General features: G+C 38.0%; 1 long non-coding RNA gene across 1 annotated transcript; it reads left to right on the top strand.

The window, feature by feature from the left end:
• The first annotated feature begins 3896 nt into the window (after nt 1-3896).
• Nucleotides 3897-5645, top strand: LOC309703878. The gene is made up of 2 exons (XR_014276063.1): nt 3897-4476; nt 4905-5645. It is a non-coding gene; the product is annotated as an uncharacterized lncRNA (long non-coding RNA).
• The last annotated feature ends 611 nt before the right edge of the window (nt 5646-6256 follow it).

The following is a 6256-nucleotide window of genomic DNA, read 5'->3' as shown; positions in this document are numbered from 1 at the left end:
AAACACTTCTCTTTCAACTGCTGCTGTGTCCACAGTGTTAAAGCCATCATTTTACCCTCAAAACGTCGCCATCGTTGTTCTTTTTCCAACATCTTGTCTTTCAAAGCTCAGAGATGTAAACTTTTTAAACTGTGTGGGTCCAAGTGGAGGGATCACATTTTAGTCATTCAGTGATTCAAAGAATATGACCTTTTAATATTCTTTCAGATGTTTTCTGACTCTAAATGTTCTTTTCTCATTTCTTAGGTTTTTCTAATTTACAATTAAAACATTTTCAGCTTTTTTCCAACTTCTTCTTCTGTGTAACCTTCAGCTTTTAGCAGTTCAGCACTTTTGTTTTCAGGTTAAATTCGGGGTTTTTTTTTTATCTCATTCAAAATTTTTAACTTAAATTCAGTAATTATTTCATTTCAATGCATACATTCAGATTCAAGCATTCACACTGCAGTTTCTTCTGAAAATGCACTTTCTAGTTATATTTTCTTATTCCGTACGTTTTTTGAAAGCCTACTCCTTCAAAACCGTTCAACTTAGAAAAACCATTCAAACATCGTTAGATTCCTATTATTTTGGACATGACTGCTTCTATTTTTCTCATTTTTAACATTTATATTTTTAATTTTATTCAACTTTATTCAACAAAAATTTCCCATGTATTTCAATGGGGAGACCCTTCAAATTCTCATTCAACTTACTCATTTTTAAACTCTTACTACTTCCACATACATTGACATAGAGCCACCATTCAAACTTTAAAACGAAGACAAGACATTCAACTATTCAACTTGTATTTATCTTTTCAATATCTATTATACTTTTTCTTCAGTTCCAGTTTAAGTTTCATGATGTTTTTTCACCCGTTTCAGAGTTTATAATGGGTGTGTATGGGACGGAATGTTGGGGCTAGAGTGAGGCAGCTCAACTGCTAGAGTGAGAGGAGCAAAAAAATTAATCTTAAAATCTTTTTTAAAACTGCTGCTGTGTCCGCAGCGTTTGCTCTACAGGTATGATTTTACCCTCAAAACGTAGCCATGGCTGTCCTCTTTCATCCAATGTGTTTACTATTGTCCTAGGTGTTATGGTTCTTTCATAAATGTCACCAATGCACAGCCTCCTCCCTCCAACTCTTCCATAGACTCTAATGTTAAAATGGCTCAGAAGGTTCGTTTGAAAATCAGAAGAGCATGGTGTCTTTCCACTGTCACCACGTCCATATAATAAACTCCACAGGCATGAAAACTGAGAATTCAGTAGACTAGAAGCTGCTGTCGCTCACGGTGAAAGAATTTCGTCAATACGACTTGTACTTTTCATATGGGAACGATTTGTTTCGGCCTGACTTTTCTGTTCATTTTAAGCAGCAAAAGTGAGGTGCATGTCTGTGTCCGTGTGTATGGAGCCATTGGGTGCGGTCACTATAGCAACCAGGCTCACACCTGCCTGCTTAACGAGCTCTCTCTGCCACTCTGCCAAAATTCATCTTAAACACTTCTCTTTCAACTGCTGCTGTGTCCACAGTGTTAAAGCCATCATTTTACCCTCAAAACGTCGCCATCGTTGTTCTTTTTCCAACATCTTGTCTTTCAAAGCTCAGAGATGTAAACTTTTTAAACTGTGTGGGTCCAAGTGGAGGGATCACATTTGAGTCATTCAGTGATTCAAAGAATATGACCTTTTAATATTCATTCAGATGTTTTCTGACTCTAAATGTTCTTTTCTCATTTCTTAGGTTTTTCTAATTTACAATTAAAACATTTTCAGCTTTTTTCCAACTTCTTCTTCTGTGTAACCTTCAGCTTTTAGCAGTTCAGCACCTTTGTTTTCAGGTTAAATTCTGTATTTTTCATCTCATTCAAAATTTTTAACTCAAAATTCAGCAATTAATTCATTTCAGTGCATACATTCAGATTCAAGCATTCACACTGCAGTTTCTTCAGAAAATGCACTTTCTAGAGTATAGACTAGACATTGATGTCGCTCACGGTGAAGGAATTTCATCAAGTCGATTTCTACTTTTCATTTGGGAACGATTTGTTTCGGCCTGACTTTTCTGTTCATTTTAAGCAGCAAAAGTGAGGTGCATGTCTGTGTCGTGTGTATGGAGCCATTGGGTGCAGTCACTATAGCAACCAGGCTCACACCTGCCTGCCTAACGAGCTCTGTCTCACTCTGCCAAGATTCATCTTAAACACTTCTCTTTCAACTGCTACTGTGTCCACAGTGTTTGCTTTACAGCCATCATTTTACCATCAAAACGTAGCCATTGTTGTTCTCTTTCCAACACCGTGTCTTTCAAAACTTAGAGATGTAAACTTTTTGAACTGTGTAGATCCAAGTAGATAGATAACCTCCTAACTGACCCATAGAAATACATTGTTTTCAGTCAGGAGTTTGTCTCAACAGCAGAAAAGACCCCACCTTTTACATTACTCCTGTGACCACATTTTTGACAGCGGGAACATAAAGAACATGCTGTTGTGTAGAAAAATTCCTCTGGATCTCCATGGTTTAAAAGCTGGCTTGACAGGAATCTTGGATTTAGAAGCAGTTTTTCCAATAGATGCCATTAAGCAGATTTGAAAGGGGTCACAGAATAATAGTGTCATTGTCCAGAGTCTGTGACTCCGTGTTTATGTTTAAGTTTATTATTATTATGGGTTTTTGTGCTCCTTTTTCACATTTCATGTTCCTATGTTCTGTGTCCCCCAGTCTGTGTTAAGTTTGTGTGGGTTTTGTTCTGTCGGTGTGTTTCCTGTTTTACTGTCAAGGTCCGTGTCTAATCTCAGTGTGTTCAGTTTACATTTCCCCTGTTATGTCTGACAGGGAAAATGTCAGACAATCATGTCTGATTACTCCCAGCTTTGCCCTCCTTCTGTGTCTCATTTCCTCGTTATCCCTCTGTGTCTTTAAGCCTTGTGTTTGCCTCTGTTTGTGGCTGGTTCATCTGTGTATCGTCCTCCGTTGCCCTGTGTGGCTTCCCTATGTTTTCTACGTCTCCCTGCATCTCTGTTTCATGTTTGTTTTTGCTTAGCCTTTTCCAGTTTAGGTTACTCTTAGGTGTTTTTTGTACACCACGTTCCTGTTTGTTTCGCCTTCGTGTTTATAAAGCTCGCTCTCTACTTAAGCAGTCTGCATCTTGGCTCCGTTAATAATTCAGACAAATAGTATGTCAGTAGTTAGTGTAGGCCAACTGAATAGAGCATTCTGATTGCCCTGCTAAATTCAAGCTGATTGTGTATTGGTGGACTTGTCTTCTGCACACAGGTTTTTCAGATCTGGAGTCAGTTGATGACTTTAAAATAATCTTTTCTGACTGGATAATTAAAGCTCACAGCATCTACCTGTCTGTAGTGGATTTTCCCACATCTTAAATAATCTAATCTCATTTAATGTCTCTGTTTTTAGTCTGTATAGTTTATCTCCCCACGAATACACTCAAAGTAGTCTTAAAATAAAACCCATAAAACAGTTCAAGATGACATACTTTTTATTTGCTCGTTTAATGCCAGTTGCCCTCTTTCTCTGTGCGTCACTCATTCGCTTATACTCGGGCAAAAAGTACCCATTTGTATACTAGTATAGTGTATTTTTCCCTCTCTCTCTATGTCTCACACACACAGACCAACACACAGTCATGTATATGCTCATTAATGCTGTTCAACCTGATGATCAAATTTCCAAGCACCACCTGAACGCCTCATCTGTTTTTAACCCATCACTGGACCAACTGTCGTCATTCCGCTTTGCTCTCTGCTGTGGTAAGTATAGTACACTCAGTACTGCAGTGTTTTATTTTTATGATGGTAAAAATACATTTGACATTTAAACTCAGATATCAAGTCCAACAGAGTTCAAAAGAGTTCAAAGAATAAAGAAGAAAAAAAAAGAATAACCTTTACTATCATTTATACAGGTTTATGATGTTTTGCTGTTAGCAGCAGTGCTAACGCTAGCTTCAATGCTAATGCTAACGCCAGCTATAGTGCTAACACTAGCCTTAGCGGTTGTTAACTGACAAAAAGAATATTCCTGTGATATTTATTGGCAGTCAGTGAGACAAAAGTAACAAATGAGCTTCATTATTGCCATTGTGGCTCAGTTTTAACACTAAGAATGCTAACGCTAGCTGCGATGCTAACGCTAGCTGCGATGCTAACGCTAGCTGCAGTGCTAACATTAACTGAAGTGCTAATGCTAGCTGGAATGCTAGCGCTATCAGCAATGCTAAGGCTAATAACAGTCTAACAGTAGCCTTACATAAGTGGCAATACTTCAGGTAATTAGTTTGAATTATAAAATGGTTGCTGTGTCTTTTAGTGTGCTGTATAACCTGTATAACCTGCTAATTATAAGTTCAGTGTATCATGGTGTGTGGGCTTTGTATTTCTGTTAGTCTGATAACACTGTACAGACAACTAACATATTATTTCTGCTCTTACACTTTCAGGAACTTGACTGACATCTGTGCTTTGCCTGGTAGGTGTGCACATACTGTAAGAGAAGTAGACCAAAATAAAAAAAATAATCGGAATAATATAAACTGTAAAGTGTGGGTTCAAAGTTTTTGCTAGACCTTTTAAACACAATTTTATAACAAATACACACAAGTACAGCTTAACAATTGGGCTAAAATATTTTTTTTCGTACATTTTTGTAGTCACACTACATGTGATTAGTTAATGATTCACTCAATCATATTTGTATTTAAAAATATTATTGCTGAATTTAATTAAATATTCTTTTAAAAAGTGCCCAATTATGCAACTTTTTGCACATGGCAGCCGACAACAGTTTAGCTTGAATATTTGTTTTGTCCTTTTTCAGTAGTCACAATTAGTTCATACAATTACCATGTGATATTATTTTAATAAAATTATTATATTTTTCTTGTTTTTTGTTCACAGTGTGAAGAAGAAGAAGAAGAAGAAGAAGAAGGACCAGATCTCCAGTCTTCTCTCTTACATCCCAACCCCCCAACCCCTCTATCCTCTGTCCTGCTCCACCTATTGTCTCTGCCTTCTTTCCATCTGTATTTCACCCTGTGGTTTGTGAGAAATTTTGCCAAACCAAGAATCTTATTGCGGTTTGATTTCAAAGCCGTGTCTCTCCTGCTCTGTCTGTTCTCTCTGCTAAATTTTCTCTCTACCTGTTTTTCACTCTTGGCTTGCTGCTGAAAAACGCCAAGCCAATAAAGCAATAAAGAGTGCATATTTTGCCTCAACCTATGAACAAACTGAACAAACAAAGAAAACTCTGCGGTTTGATTTAAAGCCGTGTCTCTCCTGCTCTGCCTGTTCTCTCTGCTAAATTTTCTCTCTACCTCTTTTTCACTCTTGGCTTGCTGCTGAAAAACGCCAAGCCATTAAAGCAATAAGGAGTGCATATATTGCCTCTACCTGAGAACGAACTGAACAAAGAAAACTCTAATTCACGGTGTGATTGTGATTTCCCAACCGTGTCTCTCCTGCTCTGCCTGTTCTCTCTTCTAAATTTTCTCTCTACCTGTTTTTCACTTTGCGCTTGCTGCTAAGTTGTGCCAAGCCAATAAAGAGAGTGCATAATATTCTCTTGACTGAAGAACAAACTGTCAAACGAAAGACAACTGTTTCAGACAAATAAAAACTGAAATATAAAGACAAAGAGAACATCTCCTGCTGTGTGCCACTCTTATTTTATAAACATATTTTCTAAAGACTAAGAGAAACACTTGTGTAAAAATGCCAAGGAAGCAGAAAAAGTCACAAGCTGCAAAACAACGCTGGAAGAAGTTCCATGAGTTTCACAGTGTGCCAACATGTGAACAAGCTGAGTGTGATTTTCCTCAGAGCTCTGCAGAAGACAGTGTGTCTGCAAAGACCAATGCTGATGGTGTCAAACAGGCAGGTCAACATGTTCCTGCACATGTACAACAGGTATCTTATGCTGATGCTGTAAAGAGTGGACTGCAGCATAAAGTTAATGAACAACATGAGGTGTCAAGTGCCCCACAGGTGGGTTATGCTGATTTTTTGAAAAGAGGCTGTCACAATGATGTGGCAGGACAATCTCATGCAGAAAGAGAGAACCTTGAAAATCAGCCATCTGTTACACAGGTCTGTGCATCTCACAGCCAGGCACATCCTAAATATGGAGACTCCAGAAACAAGCAGTGCACATGTAACTCACTCACATTTCTTGCATTCCTTCATGAGAATGAAAACATGACTACAGCTGACCTTAATCTGGTCTTGGATAAAGGTGATGTGATGTACAAAGA

The sequence above is a fragment of the Aulonocara stuartgranti genome (assembly GCF_965226115.1).
Source record: "Aulonocara stuartgranti genome assembly, chromosome: 3".
Lineage (NCBI taxonomy): Eukaryota > Metazoa > Chordata > Actinopteri > Cichliformes > Cichlidae > Aulonocara > Aulonocara stuartgranti.
This window is presented reverse-complemented; position numbering and strand designations above follow the sequence as displayed.